The sequence below is a fragment of the Anopheles coluzzii genome, chromosome 2 (genome assembly GCF_943734685.1).
Source record: "Anopheles coluzzii chromosome 2, AcolN3, whole genome shotgun sequence".
NCBI lineage: Eukaryota > Metazoa > Arthropoda > Insecta > Diptera > Culicidae > Anopheles > Anopheles coluzzii.
The window spans coordinates 96,395,075-96,419,167 of NC_064670.1; the positions used below are offsets into that span (position 1 = coordinate 96,395,075).

The 24,093-nt window shown below is 41.6% G+C and overlaps 1 protein-coding gene across 4 annotated transcripts in view; it reads right to left on the reverse strand.

The window, feature by feature from the left end:
* The window catches only part of LOC120948529 (fibrillin-2), a 101,947-nt gene that overhangs the window by 76,118 nt on the left and 1,736 nt on the right, over nucleotides 1-24,093 (reverse strand). The window lies entirely within an intron of this gene.

The following is a 24,093-nucleotide window of genomic DNA, read 5'->3' on the forward strand; positions in this document are numbered from 1 at the left end:
ACTAAGATCAAATAAGATAGGTTTTCAAATTAGAGAGATTCAGTTTTCCAAATTAGAGGGACGAAAATGTACTGTAACTGAAGGGACGGCCAATTTTCTAATCCAATCAGGGATGGAAAAAAGAGTTGCATAACTTGACCACAAAGTTGAACAGTAAGTTCAGCATAAAGTCTGCTATAAACTAGTTGAACTTTCAGTGCAGTTGTCAATGTGAATTATTTGAGTTTTTTTTATCCTTGTTTCAATCAATAAGGCTTGGATTTATTCTTTATCACCTATTTTTATGTTTTTTCTTTCAAAAAGTATTATTCTTGAACATAGACAAATGTTTTTGTTAAGAAATTGTTAGGCAACTATCCAACATTTTACTATAAAGCAAGGCAGCTAGAATACGTCCAACTGCTGAATTTCGAACTGTATCACGTATTTTTTAATGTACACTGTCTATAACTCTCTCCTTTCCATCATCTTTCTCTCTCTCTTTCATTTCGCAAAGCCTGCCCTCAGAGAGTGTAATCGATTCTTCCAGCCAGCACCTATTAACGTATCATCTTGAGCGGTAATAACTACACCCAGATGAACGTGAGTGTAATCGAAACCCTCGCTTCCTGTCAACTTTGACACGTCTCGAGATCATCTCACGCATCTTCAGTAAACACAACCACTGAATGTCGAATGAATGCCGAATAATACCCTCGGCCCTTGTGGCAACTAGTGCTTCAGTCACGTTCCCACGCATGTATGTGTGTGTGTGTGTGTTTCTGAGGATGTTATAAAACACCTCGAATGGGTACTCTTAAAATAACGTAAAAAAAAACCGACACCCAAAAACCGATGACACTGATACACGGTGGCACACACGCGCCATCTAGCGCACGCAGTGGGTGACAAATTAAATTAAACGACGTCAACATTTCGCTGGGTAGATTTCACGCTTTTTGATTAACCGACCGGTTGACGGAGGGGGACAGTATATTAGCCACAGGCAGCCCACACGCAGCAACCGGTAGCATGTTTTCGATCCCACTCCCAACAAACCGGGGTAAGAGCGGGCCAAGTGCACCCAACAATTCCCATTTAGAAGTGTCTTACCCGGAAGAAGCATCGCGATGAAGAGTGCTTTAATGCGCGAAGACGTGTGGGTGTAGGGTGGGGTTTGATTTGTTGATGAGAGGCAAGGCAGAGGGCCACCGGAAATCATCCGCAGTTTTATTGTCACATTGTTCATCCGGTGCGAAGGAAGGGCGGCCAGCACAAACACACGCGTGTATCGTTTATTTTACGTCCACATACCAACCAGTATCCAGTCGGTTGCAAATATGTGTCCTTCCATCTTCTTTGTTTTCTGTTCCGTATCACACTCCCTCTTACTCCCCCCTTCTGTGTCTCGCCAATCGAATGAAGGAAGGATCGTGCAAAGGATCCTTTCCCAAAAACCTCAGCGACCACCTCCTGCTTGACAACTTTATGCCGCAAGGCGTCGGAATGAGGGATTCCTATGGGAGCGGAAAATCCGAACCCACCCATTCTAACCTCTCATTTCCTCCTCTTTCCCGTATACGGCCCTCTCCCTTAGATCGTGGAAGATAAACGGCGGAAGATATCACATTAGCTGTCATTGTCACAGTTATCTTCATCCGCTCGGCCGCTCGGTCGGTCGCTACCGATGAAATAGCACGCCGGCCACGACTAATAGACACCCCCAACCCTCCCTCCGACGCCTTACCGCCCTCCCCTGGGAAGAAAAATAATGGTTTGTTACAAATTTCTGTGTGTGGCTTGATGTGGCTACGACTTCCTGTCACGTTTTCCTTCGGCGAGGCCACCGCGCAGTATGATGAAGGTGCGGCGCTCGCACACACACACATACTGCGCGATGAGATTTATGTGCTCGCAATCGTATGTGTCTGATTTCCTACTTTTTTCACGCTGCTATTGTTGCTGCTAGTGGTGTATATCAGGCAGCGGTGGCGACAGCGCGCCATCGAACCATCCAACCAATGCCTGATGAAATCCGATCAAAACCCAACACACAAGCGCGCCCGGTGGTGGTGCTGGCTAATAAAAGTGAAATAAATTTTAATCTTTGCTACGTTTTGCGGTTCGAACCGAGCAAGACGGAAGTCGTCTCACTGGGCTGCCAACGTTGGGCGCAAGCTGTTACATCAGCCCGACGCACACAATCACGCTGATTTCCTGATGGTTGGGACGGGGAGGGGGAGGGATGTTTGGTAGCAAATTAAAAACCATTCATCGAACGATGTTTGTCGAATGTGTGAAACAAACGATCTTATTTGCTTTGCCCGTTTGCTCGTGTGCTTCGTTGTTACTGTTGCTACTGGGTGTTTGTAACAACTGTGGCTGGCAAACGGATGGTTTTCGCAAGTGAAGCATTTGCACTCCGGACACGTATCCCTGGAATTGATTCAATCATTCCATCAACAAATCGGCGAGCGGGAAGGATACGATGTATCGAAGCTTTGAATAGAGTGTGGGGTCAATTTCTTTTAAAGTTGTCCATCAGTTTATTCTTTAAATGGAAGCATATTTAGCCTTTTATTTGATTGCTAGCACACCTCAGAGAAATCGCAGAAAAACTTTCTACAGCAAACATTTATCAGAAATCTACATATTAACTGTAAACAAGAGCATACAATGAAGTTTCAGTTAATTTAGGTGAAAACAAAACTCGTTCAGAAACTTAAATATTTTCAAAATTGTTTCATTGATTTCTAGTTTAAAACCCATTACCTAAGGTGTGATAACTTCTGAGTGAATTACCTCATATAATTATTTGAGTTCAGAATATTAACAGCTGATGTCTTCCTCCACATCCGTCACAAAATTTGGTTTTATAAATGCACTTGACCATTAAAGTTACAGAATTTTTCTTCTTGATTTGTACGTAAACCATGCCTTGGAGTAAAGAACAATAGATATCATCAGGTAATTAGGAGATAATCGCTATGACAAGGGTCGTATAACATAAGTTCTGGTGTAAAACACGACTTAGTTGTGTTAGTTGAGCTTTTTTTCTTTCAATATTTAGATGACACAAGAATTGACAAAAATGAAACGTAAAAAAATCATTGGTCATTGGTAGAATATCCTAATTCTTGGAATTTTGTAAAGATTTTTTGCTATTGTAGATTGTAAATATGTTAAAAAGGATAATCATCTTTGATCCTTAACCCCCCTCCTCTATCAACAACCTCTACTTAACACCTCCAGTTCTCAAAACACAATGCATCAGCGCTAGCATCAACCAAATTATGAACCAGATGGATCGTTCGAATCGCTGCTTGAAAAAAGTTTCGAAACCACTGTCCTGGATGAGCAGATTGAAAGATGCAGAAGAAAGTACGCTTGAAATTTATAAATGTCTTTTGCAATATTCATCCCTTCCAAAATTCATTCCCCTTTGAAAGAAACCGTTGGATCACGATGCCCCAAATATGTGCATAGGCTTTTAACAAACTTTTACTTTAGTAACATGTTCTAGGTCAACCGAGCATGCTCGGGTTAAGGCTAAATTTGCATGAAGTGAATGTCCTGAAAACAAAATCTATCGAAACGATGATTAATGTGACATCTAACGATGTATTGAAAATACGGACGCAGATTCTATATAAATAACGAAACTAATAAAGGACTCTTATGTGGCGTTAAGAAACCAGACTCTAATTAAACTTCTCTGTATCTTTGATTGCTGTGTTGCTTTAAATATTAATTGATTAGATAATAGAAACCTTTTTTAAAGCTCTCAAATAAACACTTACATTCTTCTTTAATAGTTGCCAAAGCAAGTTTTGTTGTACCTAAACAAATAAATAAAAGCTTACTAATGTTGTTTACGATGCTGAAACTCCCTGTTTAAATCAATTCCAAATGACATTACCTTGATAAATTACGTTATCGGCCTGCCCATCAGGTTAGCCCATCAGGCTGCCGTTGCATACTAAGAGTCACCCTATTTCATTTGCAATTAAATCACTCATTCAAGCAAATATTTAACACTCCTTCTATCTAACCACGCACCACAATCCACAATCCACAATCGTGCCACAAACCCCCGAGACAGAAGTTGTAACGCTGCTGCAATGGAACGAAACGTTCCCCGTTCGTTAAACATTTATCGAAACGAACCAAAAATTTGCTCAACAAAATCCGAGGTAGACACGTTTCTATACCTACTTTGTCTGTCTCCGTCACACCAAACGAAACGAGGGGGGGCAATGAATGAATGTCATCGAAATGATAGCTTTTTCGCATCCCAACGGCCGCTCTCCTACCCAGACTCCCCCCATCATCAACTCTCCGGGTTTCACCTAGGTCGTAAATTATGAAACCACTGGCGTTTTCTCGAATCTGCATAGTCGAAAAACCATTTTGCACACACAAACAGAGACATCTACCAAACAGCACTACCAATGCCATACCCGAGGATAAGCCATGATGATGTATCGCAATTTATGCCACAAATGTTATTCCACCCTGTTTTACCAGAGGCCAGCCTTACCGAAAGCTAAGCAAAATCGAAATCTTGTATAGCATCATAAATTCATTAGCACATATTCCGAATGCTGCATACCGTTCCGTTCAACCCGTTCCATCAAGGCAAGAGAAGATTTGACAACAGTGATTGTAGCCTGCACACCGCAACACTTTTCAATCGATACCGTGTGTTTTCTGCTGAATTATTCCAGCAAGACAAGACATCGGCAGAACGGGGACCCTTTTTTGGGGGGACATCGAAAACGTTCGTTGTGTTCGATAAATAAACCATTGCTTCGTGTTGCCGTACAGTTTTGCTTCCGTAAAACGAAGCAACATCAAGACAAAGACACACTGGTGCAGCGGTGGAGATGGGTTTGGGACCATGTCCCATTAGTCTTCCCAAATCTCACACAAAACCGACACGTGACACGTGGGCTGTCGCTACCAACAGACGTCTGTGAAATCACACATGCACACACACACACACACACACAATCTTTCGCCCTTATTTGGTCATTCGTCAACCTTTGTCGTTGGTGGCACGGGGAAGGGCTGATGGGCGCCCGTGAGACGAAGACGTAATGCCCCAAAATGGACAACTTTCGGCCGAAACGCCGCCCCGACGACAACGCTCCACTTTGGGAGCTGATTTGTACGAAATTTGTCTACCCCGATGTTGAACGCGAGAGCGGGTTGAACCGGTCGAAAGATTAAAGGTGAAATGCGTGTCAGCAGCTTGTTTGGAGGAAAATTCATCACCCTCCGAACCGGCCCGTATTTGAACCCGATGGGTCGTTCGAATCGATTTAGGCCCCACTGAGATATTTGTTTTGATTTACTCTTTTTTCTACTTTCCTGTCACCGTTTTGTTCTCAGCCAAGCTGTTGCAAATGATGCGAGGTGCTAATGTATTGTGAAATGCATGTGTGTGTTGCTGTGTTGTACCGCTATCAACTTTTGCCAGCCAACAATCATAAAACAGCCATTAACTTACACACTCCCGGGCGAAACGTGCGCCTCCATCACCGGGCCGTGACATCGATCGAACTGTCCCGACCGACGCTTTTGTCACGTTCGCCGATCACACAACCTTTCGCTGTGAAGGCGCCGGCACAATCGACAATTTATCGACCATATGGTCACCCGGGTGGTCTGCCGCCGCTCGAGAGGAAAGTATGTTTATTTAGCAAGCGAAAGGAAAGGAAAGGAAAAAAAACATGAAGCAGCAAAGGAATAAAGCATAAACAGCAGCCAAAGCCTCAACACGCTGATGGTACTGCCACCGATGGAAACAACGCTGACCACACTGGACCACACGATGCGGGCGAAACTTTCTGACCTCATGAAAAGTGATCCATTTCCCACGTCCTTCGTTGCTGCGTCGTTTACTCTTTTCCCCCATACTTCCTTCTCCTTTCAACCCAACTCTGGGCTGGGTGGCAGTTTGTGATGGCAGTTTATCACATTTTTACCATCCCGGGAAAACCCGGACAGAAGGACAGTATAAAAAAAACCCCCCGATGGTTGGATGCATTAGAGGAAGGAAGAAAGGACTTTCGTTGCTTTGTTATAAACAAAAAGCTATCAAGAACTTTGCCAAAGCTGCCGCTGTTGAGCGATGCACAGAGAGAGCGAGAGAGAGATAGACAGAGAGTGAGAGCTATCAAAAGCTCATTTTTCAAACCCGGCATGGCGGATGTGTTTGCGTTTTGTAAAGCGCGCTCGGCGCATCCAGCTGGCACATTAGTTATCATTTAAAGTTCATTTGCTGTTGGCGTTTTGTTGGCCTGAGCACGTTTATGATTGTTTGGTCGAAAGTAATGATTTTGCTTTGCTTTCTTTGTGACGGCATGATTAATTATTGCACAATCCAAAAGACGCCCAGATAAGTGCTGGAAAAGTGTGTTGAACGGTGGACGAGCGATGGTAATTAGATGCTCGCATCTGATTTCAGTTTAAAACACTTTGAATGCTTGTCAAAACGATCAATCCATGGGGTGAAGCTAACACCCATCACAAACCTAATCTATTCAATCTTATACTTGACTCTGGAACAATAATCAACACAAAAATGGTCAAACCACCCGACACAGACTGCTCATCGCCAAGCACAATACATTGTTCAACCTTTTAAGCCAACCAAACGACCGATTATGCTAGTTTTTCTTCGGCATACCCGATAAACCATTAACCATCTACCACCGAACCGCCATTGAATTACCTTTTTTACAGAGCGTGAAACGGGGTTTGCTTACAAACTGTCGCAGCAGAAACGACGAGAAACAGCTCCACCACCGTCAACCAGTTTTAACGCCAAATCTAATCAAACCGTTCACCAAACCGTGATTCCGGAAAAACCGCCCGCGCAAACCAGCAAGTCGAAACTTTCACCGTTCCTGTTCCCAAAGCACGATGGAGGCGCATGGTCATGGACGGGGTTTGCTCGCGCATGGATGGGACGGGTTTTGTCTAATATCCACAAACCGTCCCTATCCCTCCGCCAGTGGGCGACGGCCACGGCACACTTCTAATCGATTTATGGTTCAATTTTCTTTCCGGAAACAATTTTCTTTCCACCGTTCAGCCATCCGTTTGGGAAGCTGCGCTGTTTGGTTTGGTTTCGTGCCGTGCGCTGGGGTGGTTTTGCACCGAAGGGAAAGTTTCTTTTGCGCACTACACAGAACACTGTTTCATTGCGAGATGTGTGTGTGTGTGCATGTGTTCTCATGGAGGTTAGTATGATTTCATTTAATGCCGTTTATGATTGCTTGCTAGCAAAGCAGTCGTGTTTCTTTGCTTATTTCCAATTAATTGACGTTTCTTCTTTTCGTACAGATTTTCCAAGAAATTATATTCGATGAAAAGGTCCTTTTGCTCTGGGTACGACTTTGTAGACGACAATTTCGTCGTCCATATTTAAGTCAATATTCAACACTACCAGTTACCGAGGTACCAAAGCCAAAGTGTCTCTCTCTCTCTCTCTCTCTTCCTTAGAAAAGCTGCTTCATCGCGACGGACCATTTTAGTTTTTCCAAGAAAAAGCCATAGACTTTTCGGCGTAAAATTGTTGCTCGCACAAGCAGTGCATTAAACTGGCTGGTCGGTCGGGCCTGACCATCGTCACGACAATGCCAAATTAAATAACACTCAGATTAAATGAGTGTTAAGCAAAGCAGCAAACCCTCCGGGAAGGTGAAAATTATCCACAGCCATTTTCTAGCCGCTGAGGGGATTTGAAAGGATAATCCCGGATGCTTTAATTGAAGCCTAGCATTGAATTGGTAATGTCAGCTTCACCTTAAAAAGCGTGACACCATCCTTAATGGCTCGGACTTGTTGATTTTTGTTTTGCTACGTTGGTTTGTTTGCATTACTCTGCAGTTGAGATAGTTGAGATTAAACTAAATCTTTTACTACACGCACAGCATGAAAGCAAGCTTCACCGTAGCTCGGAAATCTATAGAAAGCTTGATTTCTGATTTGAACTCCAATTTATCATCCCTTGCGTTCACTTTCACCTTTCGGAAAAACACTCGGCATAATACTCCTGTCCTTCTTTCGCTTCTACGCTTCTCACTAACAACAGCAAAACACAAACAAAAGTCCATTACAACAGCTATCGATGAACCTCGCTGGTGCATGGTGCGTCTGGCCACGCAAAGCCTTTGGCAAATAGTTCCAAAAATAAACAACGATTGTCAGTCGTGTTTCGTCTCGATTTCGTGGCCACCTAACGTCCATTTCACCATCTACACCCACCCGCGCTACCTAAAACCACTCGAAGCGCAGCTTAAGAACGGACTCACGATCACGCATACTTTCGTGATTCTAGTCGGCGAATGTTTAGTATGTGTGTAGCTCACAAGCAGGGATGTCCCTGTTGCATGCAGTTGCATTGGAGAAATAACTCTCTTCTGTACACCCCCCTCTTCTGTATTCTGTTCCCCACTTTTCGATGTTTGCATTATTCGTCTGATTTGACTCTCTCGCTCTCTTTCTCTTTTTCTTGCTTGAATAACTCTTTGTGACTTACGAAACGTATCGAAAAGGGCAACATGGGGATGGCTGGGTGACTACTGCACCCCGGGTGGGTGGAGTAGTTTTTATTTTATTTTATTTTTTTTTCAAACGGTCGAGCTGGCCGGGTATAGAAGGGGAGCTAGAAAAAGTTCACACAGTGGGCGAAATAGATCGGCTTAATTTGTCAAATAGCGCACAGATGAGGCAATAAATCCGCCCCGAAGCGGTGAGTGTTTTATTTTGTTTTGTATACAGGCGGGCGAGCGCGCGCTCGCGGTTTGGCTGAGAGGCGGAGCAGCTCTTATCGGTGTTGCATGTGCAGCCGACGCAGAAAGTGACTGTAGGATTAGAAGGGGCCGGCGATGGAAGGTCGAAGAGGGGAGCAATCGTTTGGGGTAGATGCGAATAAGTGCTTCGAGGTAAAATCCGATTGCTAGGTTGGACAGCATAATACCATAATAAGGGAGCAAGTAAAAGGGAAGGTGAAAAGGCCGTCCCAAGGTACGTGTGATGCCATTCAGTGTTTCGTTATCTTTCTGAAGACTATTTCCCTCATTTGTAAAACATAGTAGAGAAATTTTAATGGCTTGGGTTTAATTTTGAAAATTGATTACTTTAAAAACCGTAATCACTGAGAGAAAATGCACCAATATCGTAATAATAAATCGCAAAAACGAGCAATTGCATTATACCTAATTAATTCCAGACTTTCGAGACATTATAACAGAACTACGCAGCTGGACAAGTCAGTACCTGCAATGGGGGGACGGTCCATCCTAGGCTTGAACCCACAGGACAGCCATGTTTTTTTTTAAATCGTACGATTTGACGACTATACTACGGGACCGCTCTCGCGCTTTTCATTAATTTATGTTTTCAAACATTTATGTCTTTTTATTCTAAGTAAATATTAATACAACAGATAAATACATCGAAAGTTTTAAACTTTACAAAGTACAGTGGGTTATATGCATCACAACCATACGGAACACCTCAAAGTGACAACAGTAATCCATTGATCAATTCTTAGTATCGAAATTCTCGCCTTCATGAGCAAGTAGATCAAGAATGTATGCAAGAACACACCTCACACTTGTCAAACACACGCTTCTTAGGGAGGTACACTACTCACTAAAATCTACGTCCTGCCCCTTTTTCATGGCTGAAGCCGAAGAGAGGCTCCAATATTGTCAAATAAGAAGGAAAGAACCTCACTTACTCCACTTGTCGAAGAGGGGTATTTGTGGAGCATTTAGATTTGCTCGTTATGCGAAAAACTCGTTATAAGGGGCTCGTTGTGAGGAGTTGTGTTGTGCACTGTAGTTGAACAGAAAAAATAAAACAAAACAATGTTACGCCACATTCGATTACAAAGCAAAAGACAGTCAAAATTTTGAACATTATTTAAAATAAAAAATAGTTAAAGATATGCTGGTAAATAACAAATGTACGAGAAGACTAACAAATTGAGAGTAGAAATATCATCTGTAGAGGAAGCATTAATCAAACCGTCGAAAGCCCTTCACGCAAGAGTAAGACTATAAATCAATGCAAGGTTCTTCAAAACAAAAAAAAGACAAATCTCTTTTTAGTGCATTTTCTGCTTCTTCAATTTACTATAGAGCTAATAAAATAAGATAATTTTTTTTCTTTTTCAGTTAAATATGTTGACTTCTAGACTATGATTTTGATAAAACTGAGCGATGATTTGTCGTGCTATTTAAAAACACTTTTTTCATTAACTTATCACTTACTGCAAAAATACAATAAAATTAAAGAAACAAAATCAAAAGTAGAAGGTTGATTAACAGAAGGTTGTCCTTTTTTTCATTCTTCTTTTTTACCAAACATCGAAAATAAGAGACAAATACACATTCACACATTCACACATAGACAGATATAAAATGCTTAAAGCATCATACGGATCCGTAAAAACTCATTTCATATTCCGGCGCCTCGTGCTGTGTGCATCACGGTCGAGTTTGCTCCCCCTTCCAAACCCCCCTCCCAGCTCGATTGCACTCGGCCCGAGTGCAGCAGCAATAGCAATAGCTGGCTTCCATTTCAAACACCACACACTGGGATGAGAATGTTGGTGCCATCGTTGGTCCAAAATGGACATATCATTCCAAACACACGCCACTCGCTCCAAGCAACAAAGCAACAACAAAAAAACGTTACACATTTTGGCCCTTTTCTCCTTCTCCTACATCTCACCAGCACCCTGACCCACTCCACAAAGCTGACCGGCCGCAAGGCACAGTTTTATTGAAGCGCACCATACCGCCCGCACCGTCTACGCGCATTAATGCGGCACGCACCGGGATACACGGGGGGAAAAGAAACACCCTCCCACCGTGAAGGAAAACATTCCACCGCCCCGACGCAGCATAATTTCATGCTGTGCGTGTTGCGGCACCGGGAGCAGCATCCATAGCCGGCGCCCACCTACACCTACACGCGCACAAACTGCAGCGCCGCAGACAACGCGCAGAGTAGAAGCGAGCGAGCGACGCGCGGAAAACGGCAAAGGCAAAACAAATGCTCACACTTGTGTGATAGACGGACGGTCCATTTGTAGCACCTTTTGGGTTGAAATCGAAATCGTGACTTGTGCGTCTTATTTTGTTCGGGATGGGTGGGTGTAGTGGGTTAGGGTGTGGGGAACGTGCTGGGAGAGATTTTCGGCGTGCCCAAGGCGAAGATCATCTTACCCGTCCGTGTTCGCTCGGGTTCGTGATTTGTTTCTTTCTTCGATTGTTTATGTAGCTACTGCCGTAAGTTGCACCGCGTCACCGTTTTCTAATCGATTGGTGTATTGTTTTGCCGTTGGCTTGAGTGGCATTGGAAGGGAAGAGATGCGCGAAGAAGAAGAGCCGCAGGGGTAAGGGGAAGCATTAATCGTTTGCTTTCGGGTCGAGTTTGCTGCTATTGTGATCGACATGACTTTGAGATATTGATACTTTGGTTATTGATGTTTTGGTTGATTTGGGAGGCTACTGCAACAACATGCTATGGCAATACGAACGTAAGACAAACAATTCTGCTCAATTGCGTATTAATTTATGTTTATTTGTGCAGCAAATTATGCTACAGTTAATTTTACTAATTGGATAATTGCGACCAGTCATGTTATTAGCAGTCCATGTGCTACGGCTCAAGCCCCAAACATACTTAGTCTGCTATACGTACGACAATTCTGCGATGAGTAAACCAACAACGTTATTGAAAACTAAGGCCAGTGATTTAAGGAGACTTAGTCCTACAGCCTATGCGCTGGTCAGGTGGTACAGTTGACGTCTGTCTCGTACGTCTTAACAACATGTCCGTCATGGGTTCAAGCCCCGAATTGACCGTGGCCACATAGGACTGACTATCCTGGTATGAGTAATCAATAAGTCACTGAAAGCCAAGCCCTTTAGTGGTACTGGCTAGGCCTTGGATGATAACAGTTGTTGTGCCAAAGAAGTAGAATTCCTACAACGGTAATTGATTGTGCGAAATAAAAATGGGAAGAATCGCAACACATCATAGGGAAGTTTATCTTTTGCTTAAATTGTTTCATAATCAAATGGTCGGAAGATATCTACCTGAAAATCCCAAAATCTTATTTTATATGTATTCAGAGTTGCTTGGTTCATTTTACAGATACAATAGGTACCGTTGCTCAATGGTGAACAAACGGCGTTAGTCATCTTTTATCCTCTGTCTGGACCCAATTCCCCACCTTACGGATCATTGCTCTTTGCTTTTTTTCAATGGGAAATAACTTGCTGAGACACTCCAAGAGCATTTTGGTTGTGCTTGTGTATGATCATCATCCAGTAATGCTTAAATTATAAATCATTCGTAAATTATTTCAATTACAGTCCTGATAAATGTAATCATTAATTTATTTATTATTAATATAGTTTAATTAAAATTAACTAAAGATTACCTGCACTAACGGTGTGATCGACAATGTTGTTTAAAGAAGAATAAGTTTTAATCATTTGGTGTAATGGATCTTTAGATGGATCAGATAATTATGTTACATTTCTTATTTGTTGTGAATACCAATAAAATTACGACATATTTCAGTTTCATTTCAGTTTAATTTAATAAGTAATTAAACGAAAATTACAAAGCTAATTTAGCGTGTATGACAACATTGATGATAGTTGGTACTAGTGGCGGATTCAGGGTGTCGGGGGCTCTAAGCGGTAAAAGGAGTTAAGGCCCTTTAAGTTGGTTCGACGACTTATTGGAATAAGTTGGTGTCGAGCGGGGGGGGGGGGGGGGAATTATTGCATTTGGCTTTGAATCAAACTCACCGTATTAGTTTGCTGGCGAGGGGGTGAGGGGTGTTGGGGGTACTCGAGATGGATCGACAACTTGAACTTTTTTGTATTAAATAAATAATTAACTGTTTTATTTATTTATTTCTTAATTTATTAATTTCTTAAATTATTAATTTATTATTAATTAATTTATTATTAATTAATTTATTTATTTATTTATTTTTTATTTATTTATTTATTTATTTATTTATTAAGCTATTCAACATATAATCCCTAACTTATTCCCCTAACATCTGCCTTAATCCGGTGTCACCAAAATTGGAAATTAATAAAATGCGTTGGTCGTTAAATTAAAATCAAAGTGATTACATCATGTATTGAATTGCCTTGTCATAGCTAGTGACGGTTCGTTGTATCCATATAAGGTACGCCTGTTCTCATCAACAAGCAAATTACGAGAGCGAAGAGCTCTCAAAGGCACGTAGAAGTTGCTCTTCTCTAAAAATACAACGTCTATGTCATTTTTTAAAATATTTTAGCAACAAATACACATTGGTTTACCTTAAAACGGTGTTCGAGCGTCTGTAGGCCAAGCAGAAGGCAACGCGAGCGATAACTTAGCATGGTTGTAAGTCCTCTGAATTGGTCGCACAGTGTTGTCAGTATGTCAACGGAAATTTAAACTAAAGTCCAGTGAGTAACATCTAGATCATAAACTTCCTGACGACGATCTAACACTGCCTAGCAACGAACAATTATACTTGATCGTTTTTTCAAGTCTATAAAATGATATAAAAAAATATCAACGGCTAACTCAAGACCATTTTGAGACACCAAGTACCAAACACCAAGTATAAGTCTCTTCGTCTTTGGACCCCCTATTGGGCACAGAAGTTGTCGATGAGCCTACTGTACACACTGTTGTATATGCTGGAATTACCATCCACGGGGCCCCGAAATTGCCCCAAAATATAATTAAAATAACAGAGTTAGATATACATCAGTCTTGAATTTGTAAACCCTTTAGTTTTACGCAATAAATAACAAAAAATCGCTCTGTAAAATTAAAAACTCAATCTCTTTAACAGTTTAATATTAATTTCCAAACCCAAAATCATCCAATAAACACGCTAACCGTTTAAAAGGCCCAATAGCCATTACGCTTTAGTGTAGTGTCCCCATTTACTAAATGACGCCATAACAATCCACTCCGCAGTCCACTTTCTCGCGCACGTTCGCTATGGCACACACCCTACGCTACAGTTAGGGGAACCAAGTTTGCTATGTGCATTGTCCTTTCAATAACCTGCACAGCGGGAATTTTTTTTTATTTTAATTCGTAAACGACACTGACAGCAATGAAAATGGTGTGTGAAAATTTCATTATCATGATGTTTGTCCAACCGAATCTGATGTCATCCTTCCTTTTATAGGTTTTTTTTTTCTCTTTTCGGTCCATTATTTTCCTTTTTTTCCGCGCAATGTACCGCGCGACTTCGTAAAATGCAAAACTGCGCGACAAAGAGACCGGCCGAATACACTGTACGAATTATTAATTTTTCACCCAACCTGATCCTGTGTCCACTCCTCCTTCTCAAATAGAACGCGGGAGCAAAGAAAAGCAACAACACGAAACACGACCTGGCGAACATTTATGATTTTTGTGACATCCGGACAGCGACGCGACCTGTTCCTGTCGCTACCACTTCCCTCGGAAAGTTCACCTCATCCCGCATCCGAGGCAGCTCTGCATAATCTAGCAATTTTCCATCATTCGACTGCACTTATGTCAAGCTACTTCGCTTCCACCTCGAAATGGGATGCTGCTGCATTGGATGTGGTTCACTTCCGCAACAAAAAAAAAGAAGACGGATTTTTCATTGCAAATGAAAGCAAACGCTCATCCGCGGGGCAAAGCTTCACTTTGTTTTTAAAATCGCTGCCCTTCTCCCGCACTAAACGTGATTGCCGAGGAGAAGTGCAACAAAAGAGATCTGCTTTTTGATGGTTTTTTGTTCATCAAGAGCATTCCAGCTAAATACACTAGCACGCGGGCACACTGCTGCGCGTTGCTATGGATCTAGCTTGCCGGCAGAGATATCCCTCGCAGTATGAACTCCTGCACAGCAACAGAATTTTAGCTCAAGCTGATTGTACAAGTGGCTTTTTTTTATTTGGAAAAAATGTGTTTCTTTTTTATTTCTTTACACACTAAAGCTTACTGAAAAATAAAACAGATCTCAAACCCATTACGAAACGCCCCGCCCGGTGCCAAAATACTTCGGCTTTACATGCAAAAAATTTTTATTTTTATTTTTTGCTTTATTTTTTATTTTTGTACTTCCCCACACAAAAAAGCTCCCCTCACTCTGGTTGAAAAGCTGCTCCGTATCCTGTGCTGGCGCAAAAAAGAAGAAGCAAACCACAATGGTTGGAGCGAGGAATTCGGCGGTGGTTAGGGTGAACATGAATAAGTCATAAGCCTTCATAGAGTGGAAAGCGTATTTAATTACTACCCCCTGTCCGGTCGCTGTCCCGCCGTGAACGTGATGCAAAGAATTACTCTCTCTCTCTCCCTCACTCGTCTCGTCGCTCAAAACTGAACATGAAGAATTCCGGGAACGTACGAGTGAGGTGAAAATGTGGCGAACAATAGACCGCACAGCCCCGGTGAGAGTGGGAAAAAAGGCAGGCGGAAAGGATCACGTAAATGGGGAAATCAACTAAGGATGCATCTTCCGGATTGTTGTTTTGTTTTTCTTCCTTTAGTTTGTAGGTTTTCCATATTTTTTTTGTTTGTTTCTGTGTGCTGCAAACAGGAACCGTTTTGTGTAACGAAACAACCGGCAGGGATGATGACCGTTTAAGCTGGCTGATGCCGACGAATAAACGGCGCCCGGTGAGCCCCTGGAAAGCCATTCCCGGCATGACAAGATGGTACATCCTTGTCCATGGGGAGGTTTTCCTCTTTTCCCGGAAATGCTCGACCCACCGACCAACCGACCGATTCATCAGCGGTTACTGCACAGCGCGCCATGCCAACCGTGTCTGTTGTTTTGCATGACAAGTGCATGCATCATTTGCCCGGGCCCGGTATGTTGTGCTGCACCGGCGAGGTTGCTTCCTTTTTGAATTTCGCTTCCTGCTTTGCCTTTTGCATATGTCCCGCATACTCTCCCGCCCAAACCATCAACCAAACAGGCAGCAAAAGTGGTACCGACAAAACAAATCCGCGAAGGAAACTCATTTTTCAACGGATAAACCCCTATTTATTATATGTAAATTAAAACCACATTTAATTGCCACATGGTGGGAAAGCAGTAGCAATGGCAAAACCGTGCCTTACCACTGCACTCGACAGCAACGACTATAAACGCATCGTAATGAGTCGGCCCGTTACACAATACGAATGGTCGGCTGTACAGGCAAAGAAATATGCTCTCCTGTAAGGGGGGCTTCAGATGCGGAACAGAGGTTCCGCATTTTTCCTTGTCCGGATATCCGGCCCAACCGGTGACCAGCAGGACCGCCGTATTTATGTGTAGGCGTGGTGCATGTATTTCGTTTCAAGTTTCTATTCTCCGTTTTTGTTTCCGGAAGCAAAGGCCTTCCGGTGAGGCTTTGGTTTGTGGGAGAGCATGAACCATTGCTTCTAGTGGATGTTATGAACCCGACTGCACCCTTTGCATTTCGCACTGCATTTTCCTTGCTCGCTGTGAGTGGTTTTGTTTCTTGCTTTGCATTTTCCACTAAACAAAGCTTCTCTACATTAGCCGTTCGTTGTAAGCCTCTCGCTCTATGGGTGAGCTATGTTGTGCAGTTTTTTTGCAATTAGTTTAAGCAGGTAAAGTAACTGTAACTTCCTGGCGCACACGGTACGCCTTTCCGCGAAGCTCTAAAGTGAATAAATCTCTTCTTGTCAGCGTGTAAAGCTTTCAAGAGGAAGTAAAGCACTAAGAGAGTACCTGAAACGTTGCCGACGCTCAGTGTGCTACATTTTTGTTGTGTACTAATGAAGCTTAAAGTAACACTATTAATTTACTGTGTCAGGTTAGTTTAGTCGTTTTAGGCGGCGCTCTGGGACCAATCGAACGAGACAAACAAACACGACTCTGTTCGATAGGTGCTCTGTCAGCTGTTCGATGTCTTATAGACCTGTCATGATGCACTGCAATACGCCTATCTTATCAACTCGAAAATGAAGCATTTTCATAGTTTAAATGATCATCCATCTGCAGGGGGAAGATTCAACAAGTAATATACTATTTATTCATATCAAAAATAACATAAAAATCATTCAAATTTATTATTGAAAAATGTAAACAAACGTCCATGCCAAAACACATACAGTGCATATACATGCATTGTGTACACGTAATAGTTTTATACGTTTCAAACCTGTATATTTGATGTTATAATTGATTGTGAAGCATTGCAAATATTATTGATAGCTATTCTAAATATTTTGACGCAATTTTAAGAAGAAAAAGAGACAAACTACGTAAACAAACTTGAAAATGTCCCGCATTGAATTCTATCTACTGTAGCTGTGAAGCGTTTGACAGCCAAGGTACTCACAGCACAGGTGGGTATCGAACATCACAGACAGAATCAACTGACATGTTCGACTCGAGGTTTGTCTTGTTTGTTTGTTTGTGTCTGACAGTGCACCTCCATATGATTATATGGGTTTGTTCGTGTCTTATGTCGTGTTCGATTGCTGCTAGAGCGCCGCCTTAAGCGTGCAGTCTGAGAGTTGGAAATGGAAAAAGCTACATTTTAGCGTTGCCTTTCATTCGAGGATCTGCAGGCATTTTGACACAATTTGGTTCGTTTTTCAAACTTTACATTTGCTAGAAAACGTGCTTTTGTAGCTGCAAGATCTACTAAGCAGATGAGATGGAAATAGTGGCTCCCTCTTGCGGAATTCTAAGAACTGTCACCTATCCTAGAACCTTATCAAAATCTTCTTTTCTTCTTTTTTGAGTTTCACAACCATTTCCTACAAATGTTGCTTTAAATTTAAGTAGTTTCTGAAGTTTTTTAAGCCGGTCTCGTGGTATAGTCGTCAACTCGTACGACTAAAAAACATGCCCGCCATAGGTTCAAACCCCAAATGGACCGTGCCGCCATACGTAGGACGGACTATCCTGCTATGGGGAGTAATCTATAAGTCACTGAAGGCAAGTCCACAAGTAAGTGGTACAGGCAGGCCTTTGACCGACAGCGGTTGTTGAGCCAAAAGAAGAAAAAAAAAGAAAAGTTTCTGATTTTTTTTTATCAATGTGCGATTGCTGAATCTAGAATAATAAAATTTGCATAAAAATCTGCCTTTTCAAAATCGCCATTAGAACTACAAAGATATACGAGAGTTTTTGATAATGTCTTCAATATTTGTGAATTCATTGCACCACTTTTTGACTGTTTGCTAAATTGTATTGAGTACACCATAGAACTACAAACAAATTTGAGAAACTTAATAAACTTGAAGTAAATTTAAAAAAATCCCCTTAAAACCCCTGTATCAAAACCCGTATTGCATAGTCTAATATTCTATGAACATACAAGCAGCAATATGAGACACATTGTTACTTCTATAGAAATAAGTGTTATCATAGTATTCCCAGAAAATAGGGTGAAAAAACGTTCATGGGAATGGAGCCAACGATTACCACAACTTCGAGAAATGGAACAAGAATTGTAGCTTATAATAAGATAGTAACCAGAAGCCAGACCAGAAGGTGTACGCGGACTGTGCGGCCGCGGGGGGCCCCGTCAATTTAGGGGCCCCGTGGATGGTAATTCCAGCACATATAACAGTGTGTACAGTAGTTTCATCGAGAACTTCTGTGTCCAATAGGGGCCTCATGGGCGAAGAAAGTCATACTTGGTGTCTAAAAATGATGTAGATAATTTTTTTTATTATTTCGTTTCCTAGACTTGAAAAACGATCAAGTATAATTATTCGTTATTAGGCAGCGTGTTAGTTCGTCATCAGGAAGATTGTGATCTAGGTGTTACACTGTACTCTAGTTTAAATTTCAATTTACACGTTGACAACACTGTTAACGAGGCATACAAGATGCTAGGTTTTATCTATCGACAATTCAGATTATGTAGTTATGTCTTAAGTCTTACGTCGTTGTTTACTTGTCTTGTGTGATGGTGGGTGGGGATTAGGTGTTGAATACCTTAATAAATAAATTAAATTATAAATAAATAAATAAATAAATAAACTTTATGGGTAGTCGAAGGATCAACCCATAAAGTTCATCCACATCAACCCAGATCAACCCTCCCCCCTCCTCGCCAGCAAACCATTACGGTGAGTTTGAAACAAAGCCAAATGCAATATCCCCCTCGACACCAACAGGAGGCCTCAACTTCTTTTACCGCTTAAGACCTCCGATACCCCAAATCCGCCACTGGTCAAGGCTAAAGATAGATCAAGACCAAGACTAGTAAAAAAGAGGACGGCTATTCTATTATAATAGAATTGATACTTAACCTACCTATGATTAGCATCTGCAACGCCACACAAAAAACCTACCAACTCAATAAAGACAGATATATATTACAGAGCGATACAGACTAAACCAACTTCCTCGTTCTAGTACCCTGGTCAAATATTGAGAAAATTATTCAATCTCCTCACGTTAAAATTGCCAAACGTTAGTGCTGTCTCAATCGTCAAAGAAAATTGCTCATCATTAAGCGAATGCACTTAATTGCTTATCATTACTACACACATTGTACCTTATCTATCATCATCTCCTGAATCTCCCTCATTAATGCTCATACTCTGTAACGCATAAAAAATCACTAACACAAAAATCTACCGCCATTACTAGCCACAACAAAAAATGGCACAAAATCCCCCTACTAAACCGTATTTACAAATTATCTTCATTGTTTGGCTTTGGCTGCGTTGAAAAATTACCATTATTAACGAAAGTAAAACTACAACACGCAGGCCGATAATGTTAATATACAAACGGACACAAACGCTCTCCCCAAATAAATCTCCATCAAACCGGTGTGATGGAACATCGCAGCGCCATTTCCACACAGATTTCTATACCCTCTTGCGCTTGTACGACACAAAGGTACACACGCACACCCCCGCTGGCATGGAGCGTTTTTTTAAGCTTTTTAATCCCAATTTCCATTCTCAATTGGTAGTAAAACCCCTGAAATGCCCTTTGGACATTAAGGAGCCCAACTAAGGCGGGTGGGGGGGAGAAAAACAGGACAAATATGGGAAAAGTAAACTCAGTGGAAAAAGGGAAAGCGTAATCAACGAAAGAAGAAAAAAAACCCTCTACCAAGACATCTTCAAACCACCACTCACCAACGGGTGCCAAGCGGATCAGGTGCCGCTGGGCAAAAAAGTGGCCCCGGCGCACATAAATTACGGCGAGAGATAAAACTTCAACTTTAATGGAATACTCGTCCGTTTGCATCTTGCCTCTGGAGAGGAATGCAACCAGCAGAAAAAACAAAAAACAAGTCCCTCCAGACGGACACCACCTGAGCGAGGAAGAATTAAGATTTGTCGAAACGGTCGCCGCTTACCTGCCCAGTGGCTGCAATGAACACAGTTTAATGTTCCATCATGTATCTTCATCATTTGCGATTAAGCACAGCTCGAGCGAGCAAACCCAAGACGGTGTGTAAACGCAAACAAGGACGGTTAGTCCATTTTTGTTTTTTTTTTGCTGTGCACACTGCCCTCTAACTGCCAATTTGCTCAAGTTCATTGCGGGGTACTGTTTACAAGGCCCGACTTGATCCTTCCAAAACGCTGCACATCTACACATCCCGGTCGATGGACAAACAGCAGGCAAACATTGCAATATTTATTCATTTTAATTCACATTTTCCTCCGCGTAAATCACATTGCTCTGGACGCGGAACAAATATTGGCACAACATTTTCCGGTTCAGTGCCTTCAAGGAAGGTGCAACCGTGCAACGCGGGGAATTGGAGGGAAGAAATATATGCCCCGTCCAACCACTTGGCTGACGGTGGTGATCTGTGCCGCAAAAAGTAAAGCAAGTGGACAACAGAAATATGTTTCCATACTTCACACACGGCCACTCAAACCGGCCGATAAGTATCCTGCTCCACAAACACACACATGTATTAACAACGATAACCCGGCACCACTCACCACGCTCCAAAAAAAAGGCCGGCTCAAAGTATCACGCAGCACTTCTGAGGCCGTGGAAAAGCGTACGGTTGACCTGCAGGCTGGAGAAAAATATGACCATTTGAAAGTAGCCCGGCCCGCCATCGAACGTTCGTGGAAGCAGTGGCACTGCTAATAATATATCGAATTCCTGTCGCAAGCTTATACCGAAAGGGGACCCGCCTTGCTTTGACCACTTTCCAGCGAACAGCAGCTTACAAAGGATAGATACAATTGAACCAAAAAAAGAAAAGTCCTTCAAACATACCGGGAACTGTCATCGTTCGTTGGTAATTCCTGCTATGAAAAATGGGTTTTCTTCGCTATCCGACGATCAGCGGCGAGTGGCAGAGGCACAAAAATAGCGAAAAGCAACGAGTACAAACGGCGTATCGGCGTATCGGCGGCACGGACAGAAAGGAGTTGGTTTTGTGATTTTTCCGGGAAAAATGGTTTAAATGGGTATTTCCTTTTCTTCGGGTCTCCTTTTTTTCTGCTTCGTGCGCCCCTCATCGATTGGGCTCGTGGGACTTGTGCGGCTGGTGGCCATTAAAAAAACAGAAACTTGAACGTGTATCATGAACCTTTCCCTGTGCTGAACCGGAACCTTTTAAGGTTGAACCTTTGGCGAAGAAGGAGGAAAAACAGGAAGCCCCCGATTGGCCGATTGGTTGACCATCGCTGGACACGTACACTTGTACCAACAAGTTTCGCTTCACTCTCGAAAAACCCTCATACGACCTTCGCCCTAGTTATGTTGGCAAACGAAGAGAAGCACAACACTCCTGCGATGAAAACATAGTAGCAAATGGTATTTTATAAAATTAACCATTATTGTTACTGCATGTGAAAGCTATCGACGTGGTCGGCGTGGTGCAAAGCTGAACCTGCCTGTGGGGAGCGAGGCGATATTACACACTTCCCTTGCGAAAGTGTTGCTACTTCCGTCTTCGCTCGATGGAGCAAATGATGTGGAAAATGAAAACTAACACACACAAAAAAACTCACCGAACCGAACGTTACACATGTTGTGAGCGAATTGTGAGTATTATGTTTGGTGGGGTCCGATTCCAGCGAATCGATTGATATTTCAACAAAGTTGTAACGTGGAACAGAGCAGCAAACACTTGCACAGGAAGGTTTATCGTACGGCAAAAGAGGATACAAGCTGACACATTTCTAGCGAATGTTTTTCACTTTTAGCGGCACTGTTTTGTTTTCCATTGTTTTCAAAGGGTTTGACCATTGTTTTGTGCTGTTTCGTTGAATAAATACACGGTTCTTTACGGTTTGGAAGCCATTCCCTTTAACTTTGGAACCCATTATGTTTAACTAATACAAGTATTACTGTAGATTTCTAACAAATTTACAAAAAAATGAAGATTGAAATATTTTATTAGCATGTTTTGGAGTTGAAAGAAAAATTATTTCGAATTCACAACTACAGTAAAGTAAGGAATTAATATTTAATTCATGTACACGATACTTTTAGAATCTTGTTGCAAAACGTATTAATAATGAGTCATTAAATGTAATTCTCATGCAATGTTTCTCTTTAGAAACATAAATTAAATGGAAGTACAAATTATGCCATACTTATACTGATGCTCATTTTCGTGCTGTTTTGGAAAACTAGGATAAGATAAGGCAGATTAGTTTGATTAGTTATATTGATAACTTTAAAATACATGTATGACGTAAGTCTGGAAAATACTGTACTGCGGATTTGCAGGAAAGGAATTGAAGCAGTGTAGCAAGGAAAACTACGTCATATTTCCACACTGGATTCAACAGTGTTTGATCTTTTTAGTTTATTCACAGTAATGACTTAAGTCATTGAGATAATGGAATTTTATTGAAAAAAATATATATCGTTATTTCTTGTTCTCACTCTCGTTCTCCACATTCTTTTGATTATAAGTTTCTCAATGTGTCTCTGCCTCATGTTACGTCTATTCGTGACCTTGGGGTTACACTTGATTGCCAGTTAAACTTTAAGCAACAGTTGGAGGAAGTAATAACTAACGCAAATAAAACTCTGGGATTCATACTCAGAGTCAATTCTGAATTTAGAGATCGTTCCTGTTCAAGAACTCTTTACTGTAGTCTAATTCGTCTAATTTTGGAATATGCTAGTATTGTATGGGGTCCTTCTAGTATTGAGGGATGCTCTAGATCAGAAAATGTTGAAAGACACTTCACCAGGGTTGCATTTCGTCGTATTCGTCTACAATTACGATTACAATTGTTTAATTTGCAATCACTAAGCCAACAACGTCATGTGAGTCAAGCTTGTTTCATTGCCGGGTTGCTTGCTTCCTCCATTGACGCTCTTGATTTGCTAGCCTCTATTTGCCGATATGTACCATGCCGTGCCCTCCGTCGCCGTACTCCTTTAGATGTGGAAACACGACATACACTATCATATTGTCATAATGATCCTTTTCTGTCCCGTTTCAAATAGTTTAAGTACTATCATGATCTCTTTGACTTTAACTCTTCGTTAAATGCTTTCCGCTCTCGTGCCCTTTCCTTTCAACCATCTTTCTGATTTCTGTTCATACTTCCCTCTTGAAAAAAAATAATGTGCACTTAGGAAATTACGACATTTCAGGACATAATTTAGTTTTCATGAGCAAACCAGTAGAGCCAGTGGTATTCTCAAACTACATAAAAATAATGAGATGTCTTTGGTTTAGGCGATAGATATAGCATAACAATTATAATAGAAACTTAGAACACTTTTCAATGTGTGAGCAAAAATAATAGAAATGTATAAAAATTGTAAGTCCAACATGAGATCAGACTAAAAAGGTGTAAAAAAAGGATAATTTAAGTGCATCATCAACTTTTGTTAATAAACTGCTGTAAATTCGATTCAAAATTGCATCATAATCTCACGTTCTGAAGACTTTGCCTTCAGAACCTTCCTAACGTATTTAAATATAATCTCGGGCATATCGTAGAATCCATTCTATTTTTAATCCTTTTTTCATGTAATAAAATCGAAAACTTAATCGTAAAACATATCGTCCATTTTATTCAAACTCTCCCAAAATGTTAGGAGGAGAACAAATTGGTTCACACAACGGATTGATTGCTTTC